This window comes from Myotis brandtii, unplaced genomic scaffold (assembly GCF_000412655.1).
Source record: "Myotis brandtii unplaced genomic scaffold, ASM41265v1 scaffold577, whole genome shotgun sequence".
Lineage (NCBI taxonomy): Eukaryota > Metazoa > Chordata > Mammalia > Chiroptera > Vespertilionidae > Myotis > Myotis brandtii.
Window position 1 is genome coordinate 1842679 of NW_005370161.1, and position 7228 is coordinate 1849906.

Here is a 7228-nt window from a genome sequence, read left to right on the forward strand (position 1 = left end):
TTTAAAAAAAAAAAAAAAAAGAAAAAAGAAAAAAAAAAAAAAAAAAATTTCCCCCAAAAAAAAATGGGGTTTTTTTAAAAAAAAAAAAAAAAAAAAAAGAGTAAATGCAGATAGCTCAGGTATGAGGTTTGGGGTGTGGCGGAGCCAGTGTAGGCAACAGGCAGGACGCCTGTGGAAGGTGGAGGCTCAGTGCACTGGACTTAGGGTGCCTGGTCAGGGGCTAAGTCCTGAGTATGCCCCAGCCCTTCCTGCCCACTCCAGCCCCTGGGGCTTTCTCCCCCTCCCGCCTTTTTGGGGACCCTCCCTTGCTTTCCCAAGGAATCGGCTCTGGAAAGGAGGCACTGTGTTCTAGAACATTCTCTGAGGCCTGCCCAAGCCTCAGTGCACCGTGGGCTCCATCCACCGGCTACAGGTTGAGAGACAGGCAGAAGCCAAGTCCGCTGTCCTGCACCAGGCCTGGTTCTGGAAGGGGTGCCCAGGCCCCCCCCCCCCAGCAGCTTCTCCCAGACACAGTGGGCAAGCAGGTGAGCAGCTGCCCATGGGGGGGGGGGGGACAGGTGCGTGTCACCTGTGCCTCCTGAACGTGTGGGATCCTGGACAGATGTGCCTCTCAGTCCCACTGCCCGAAGGAGGCACCCTGGCCTCCGGGACCCCGTGTGCTGGGCTGCTGGTCGCCACTGCCCTCTTGACCTACAGCCTTTGACTTTGGTTTAGGGACGCCTGGGGTTTTAAATGATCTGTTCAGTCTCTAAGAAACAGTTCATTGTCTGAGCATCTCCCTAACTGGACAAATTTCAGGGAATCGCCGCCCCATTGGCTCCTGGGGCAGCAAGGTGGGTGCCCAACCTGTGCACCTCTACCCACAGAGCCTGGGACCTGGAGCTCCAGGGCCGGCTGCATCCCAGGAATGCAACAGGAAGTTAGCCATAAACGATTCTGATTCTGAGGCTGTGGAAGTCCAGCATTTGGAACCTCCTGGGGTAAAATACTGTGCCGGACTCTGACTTGGACTCACCGTGGGATCACTGGGGTGATTCAGGGAAGTGGGTGGGGTAAGAGGAAGAGGCCTGGGAGGAGGTTGCCCAAGCCACGATTTCGACAAGTGGTAGCTCTGCAGCCACCAGAGTAAGGCGTGGCCCTCGTGGCTTGTCCCCTCGTTGCCCTCGAGAAGCGAGGAGCGGCCCCAAAGCCTCCCCCTCCCCCCCATCCTTCAGCTGCATTTGTTTCCTCTCCTTCCAACCCTCTCCTAGCTCCTTACAGGCAGGCATGTGGGGCTTGGGTCCCCTTGGTTTTGTCCTGTGTCTGATTAACTTGTTTTTATAATAACATCTTTTTCTAATTATAAAACAAATATGTGGCCTTCATAGACAATTTGGAAAAGATAGGACCCTATTTTATTTTTAAAATATATTTTTATTGATTTTTAGAGAGGAATGGGGAGGGAGAGAGAGATAGAAACATCAATGATGAGAGAGAATCATTGATTGGCTGCCTCCTGCACACCCCCTATTGGGAATCAAGCCCGCAACCCAGGCATGTGCCCTTGACCGGAATTGAACCTGGAACCCTCCAGTCCGCAGACAGGTGCTCTATCCACTGAGCCAAACTGACTAGGGTGGACCCTATTTTAAATGCTAAAACCGCCCTAACTGATTTGGCTCAGTGGATAGAGCATCAGCCTGCAGACTGAAGGGTCCCAGGTTTGATTCCAGTCAAGGACATGTACCTCGGTTGTGGACACATCCCCAGTAGGGGATGTGCAGGAGGCAGCTGATCGATGTTTCTAACTCTCTATCCCTCTCCCTTCCTTTCTGTAAAAAATCAATAAAATATATATTTTTTAAATGCTAAAACCCCTTTGCTCCTGTTGCTCAGAGATGGCAGCGGGGCATATGGGTGGGCAGTGCCTAGGGACCAGCCGCCCCCCCCCCCCCCCCCCCCTGCTTTCTCTCCCTGGGTCAGGCAGCCTGTTTAACGTGGAATTTTCATTATTGCTAAACTGTGGAAAGATTAGGTCTTCCTAGTGACCACCCAGCACACCGCCCACAGTCTCAGCTCTCTCTGCCCAGCCTGGCCTCCCATGCGTGGGTGACCTTCAGCGGGTCATTTCCTGCATGGATGAGGTCACACCCAGATAAAGACAAATGCGCCTTCTCCCGCTGAGCTTCCGCTTGACCTCTGCTGAGTCAGCATCAGGGTGAAATCCCCTCTGTCCTCCCCCTCTGCCCGGCTTGATCCCTGCTGGGCTGACCCCAAGCACTTGGTCCTGACCCCCGTCCCCTGCCATGTTTTCCTGTCTGTTGAGAGCCTCACATACCTCATCTCAGCATCCTGAGATGCAGGCCCCTCACCCCCATTTTAGGTAGAAAAAGACACCTTTCCGTAGCTGTCCAGTGGGTGCCCAATGGGTGCCCAGAACTTCAGTCCAGGCTTCCCAGAGCCCAGCCACATGGGCCACCACTGCTCACATGCCCAGCTCCTTTGTGTGCTAGAAACAAGAGGGCCCATGGGCTCCATGCTGAGAAAGAAAACATGAGGGAGAAGAAGATAGAAGAGAGCCCCCACCCCCACCCCAGTCAGAGGTGGAGCACTTCACCCCCAGGAGGGAAAAGGCCCTGCCCGGCCCCCATGTCTGCAGGCGCTGGAGCAGCCACCCTCGAGGATTCTGTGGGAACAGGGGACTCATGAGGTGTTTCAGTCCACTCTGGGGAGGAGGAGGTGTCCTGGAAACTGGCAGGAGAGGGCAGGAGAGAAGGTTTAGAAGAGAGGGGAGAGGCCCTTGGGGTTCCCTTCAGTGTCCCGAGGTCTCTGTTCTGCTCCCTGCCTCTCATGTTCTCCTCTTGTACTATATGCAGGCCCAGTGGGGCCCGAGACTCGGTGTGCTGGGCTGATGATCAGACCACCCAGAGTGTGTTTGTTAAACAGACATCAGGGCCAACCTGCCATCTGGATCCAGTGGGTTGAGCATGGACCAGTGGATCAGATCTGCATTTCTGACAAGAGCCCAGGCCCAGATTTCCAGTTTCATATGTGTAGCTCCCTGTCCCCTCACACTATCCTCACTCCCCAGAGAATCACTGTCTAGGGCAGGGTTCAATGTTCTACCACCCACAGGCTGGCCCTCCACCTTATTTGTAAATAAAGTTTTATTGGAGCACAGCTATGTTCATTCATTCGCAGGGGTCTGTGGCTGCTCTGGCGCCACAGCAGCAGAGCTGAGTAATTGTGGCAAGAGCCCTATGGCCAGGAAAACCAAAGTCGTGTGCATTCCGCCCTTTCCAAGAAAAGTTTTCCACTCTGCCCTAGTGGAGTCATCACAGCCAAGGTTTGCTGAGCGCTTTCTCTATGCCAGGTGGTGTGTGTGTGCTTATCTGCTCATAACCTCACCCACAGCGACGCCATCGCTCCCATTGGCCGATGAGAGGACTGAGTTCCAATGGGGCTGGGTATCACCATGCCCTTCACCTCTGCACAACTGACATGCCACGTGGGTGTCAGATGTCACCCAGGGGCCAGAAGAAGGGACAGGTCCTTACAAGTCAGGGATACAGCAGGATAAGGGAGGCCGGGGAGACAGCATTTGGGCTGGACCCTTCAGGAGGGGAAATGGGGGCCCCAGGGAGGGCTTCAGAGCCCATGGTTGGGTGAAACAACACCGGTGTGCTCAGGGATGAGGCAGGTGATTAGATGTGGCTGAAGCAAAGGGTTCCCAGTAGGAGGGGGGTTGAAAGTGTGCTTTCTCTGTAGACCTCCCAGGGATCCAGGTGGGAATTAATGCAAAAAAGAATTCCTCAGGCCCTAGCTGGTTTGGCTCAGTGGATAGAGTGTTGGCCTGTGGACTGAAGAATCCTGGGTTTGATTCCGGTCAAGGGCACATGCCCTGGTTGCGGGCTCGATCCCCGTAGCGTGGTGCAGAGGCAGCTGATCAATGATTCTCTCTCATCATTGATGTTTCTATCTCTCTCTCTCCCTCTCTCTTCCTCTCTAAAACACACACACACACACACACACACTCTCTCTCTCTCTCTAGAAGCCCGGTGCACGACATTGTGCACGGGTGGGATGGGGCTGACCTGCCCTGATTGGGGCTGATCGGGGCCGGGTGGGCCACGGGGAGGGGGTTAGGGAGGTTGACCGGCCGGCCCCACCCCCAATCGGGGTGAGGGGGCTCATCGGGGCGCAGTGCACGTCAAAGCAACCAGTCGTTCCAGTCAGTCCAGTTGGTCCGGTTGCTTGGCTTTCATATATATATTCCTCAGATGTTCCTCCAAAATATCAACCTGCCCCAAACCCACCTTCTCCTGGGGAGGGCAGAGGCAGGGCTCCCACCCCCCCTTTACCTCCTCACCCTGGGGAAGCCTTGGATGCCAGGCCTTGCTCTACCTCCTTCCTACTGCACGTTCTCAACGCTCAGAGGTCAGGGTCATGAGCGCTGTGTTGCCTGGATGAAATGGGGGAAAGAATTTGATTCTTATCTATGACATGCAAAGAACCCAATGCAGGAAAACTAAATTGTTCCCCCAGGTTCAAAAGTTAAAAGGTAGAAGCAGGAAATTCAATGAGAAGAAATTTCTCTATAAGTCCAGATATAGACACTCCCCTCAAAAAAAACATATGCTGTGCTCTGCTGGTGTGGCTCAGTGATTGATCATTGACCTAAGAACCAGTAGGTCACAGTTCCATTCTTGGTCAGGACACATGCCTGGTGTGGGGCATGCAGGAAGCAGCCGATCAGTGATTCTCTCTTATCACTGATGTTTCTATCTCTCTCTCTCCCTCTCCCTTTCTCTCTGAAGTCAATAAAAGTATATTTTAAAAACACACATATTCTGTGATTTTATCAAATGCTCCATGATCTCTGTGACCACGCCTCATTCTCCTTTTTATTATTTACTAGGGGTCCAGTGCATGAATCTGTGCAACTTGAAAGGAAGTTACTGTGGGCTGTGAGGCTGCAGTGGACACAGAGGCGGGTCTTGGTCCATCCTCTGCGGCCCTGGTCCCCTGTCTGCTGGCAGCACTGCTCCTGCCACCGCTGCTCCCATGCGGAGCTATTGGGACCAGTGCCAGCAGCGAGTGCAAGTGGCGGCTACTGGCCTCGATTGCCCCTCAGGAGCAGGGGGATGTGGAGAAGCCCTGAGGGGCCATTGGGGCTGGCAGCCACCGCTCCCACCCACTGATGGCACCAAGCGATCAGGGCTGGCGCTGGGTGCCGCCAGCAGATGCGAGCAGTGGCTCCAGCACTGGCAGCGGGTGCAAGTGGGGCAGGTGCCAGCAGCAGGTGCTAGTGCTGGGTGGGACCTTGGAGTGTGGGAGCAAAGAATTTTCAGTAACCACCAGAGGCTCACCCCGATGACAGTGACTGGAGCCCCGCCTTGGTCTGGCGCCCTGTTCACCTGCTCCACCATCCCGCTGCTGCCAAAGCCTGCCATGTTCCACATGTGTCCCCTGGTGGTCAGCACACGTCATAGCGACCAGTTGTTGGGTTGTTGGGTTATTTGGTGGTTCAGCCGTTGGGTCTATTTGCATATTAGGGCTTTATATATATAGATGTCTTTGCATTTCTTGGCATCTGCTGTGTGCCAGGCCCTTTGCAGGACCCTTTCACCACATGTCCCCACAACATGGTGGGGCAGGAGGAGTGGCTAGGGGAGGATGAGGGGTAAGGGAAACTGAGGCCTAGAGAAGGAAAGGGACCCAGTGTCCTCAGGGTGCCACCAAGGGCCCAGCCCTTGGACCTCGAGTGCAAGCTCTGTCTCTAACCTCAGCCTCCACCTCCCTCAGCCAGGCCCCTGGGGCAAGAGGAGCTTAGAAAGCACCTGTGGAAACTGAGTCCCTTAATCCAGGGTCAGAGGGGACAAACCTGTTTGACGAAGGCAGCCAGACGTTAAGCGGGCACCCATCCCCCAGGACGCCCCTCATGGCTCTGTTCAGCTTTGCTGGAAACCACAGACTGTGGGAAATGACAGGTTGATGGGTTCCAGGACGGAGGGGAGTGGCCTGAGCCTGGGTTAGAGTTCGGTGGCCCCTCTGACCTACCGGAGCCCCCGGGCCAGCCTGGCCTTCACATTGAAGGGAGGAACTTGATTCAAGGGTGGGAAGGCATTCTGAGCTTCCTGTTCTGGTAGATGGGGATTAGCTCCTCAACCCCCACCCATCCCCTTCCTCTCCAGGCAGCTGTATGATGGTTTGGTTTGGTTTGGTTTTTAAAATAATATTTTTTTATTGACTTTCAGAGAGAGGAAGGAAAAGGGATAGAGAGATAGAAACATCAATGAGAGAAAAACATCGATCTGCTGCCTCCTGCACACCTCCTACTGGGGATTGAGCCTGCAACCTGGCCATGTGCCCTGACTGGGAATCGAACCATGACCTCCTGGTTCATGGGCTGACCCTTAACCACTGAGCCACACAGGCTGGGTAATGGTTCGGTTTTTAATCTGTGCCCATTGCTTTCCTTATTCTAACCATGTAACTGTTGTGCATCACCGAGCAAGGTGGACATACTAAATTACATTTTCTTCCTTCTACAACTTTCTGGTTTCTTCCCAGAGTTAAATTTTCAGCCGGGCTCAGGGCATCCTCAATGATACCCTAATCTCTTTGCCCTGACAGATCTGTAATACACTTTTCAGTGCGATTTCCGACATGGTCACGCCTGTCAGTAAATCTCTGCATTCTTATGAGGATTGGGGACCCCCTACTCAGGCCAAAGGCTAGGCCCCCACCCCACCCCAACTTTCCTGGCTGCTCTGACACCTTCTTTTGGGTGACTTAGAGAAGCAGGAATGCCACCTCTTCAGCTTGCTCCCACGGAGGGAGGAAGCCAGAAAGAGGAAGGCTAAGGAGAAGTCTGCTTCGTGGGGGTGGGGCCTGGGTGGGAGGTGGGCTGAGGTGTCCAGGCCAGTGTTCAGGACAGTAGGTGGCTGGAAACTCCCGGCCTCTGGCATCTCTCCTCTCCTTTCTAAGTCACCTGCCTGCCCCCTGTGTCTACATGGCCCAGATTACACTCAGGGATCTACTGGATTACTTACTGCCTGTTTCTGTGGATCTGTAGGGGTTAGAGTGAGATAGAACTATTTGGAGCTCTTACCACAGGCCACACTGTTTCCTGCTCTGCACCCCCACCCCCAGGGAGTGTGCCTGCCTGCCCCTGCTCCCCCACAGCTGTTTCTGGCAGCTCCTCCCACCCTCTGCCTCTGCAAAGTGGCAAAGGGTGCAACAGTTG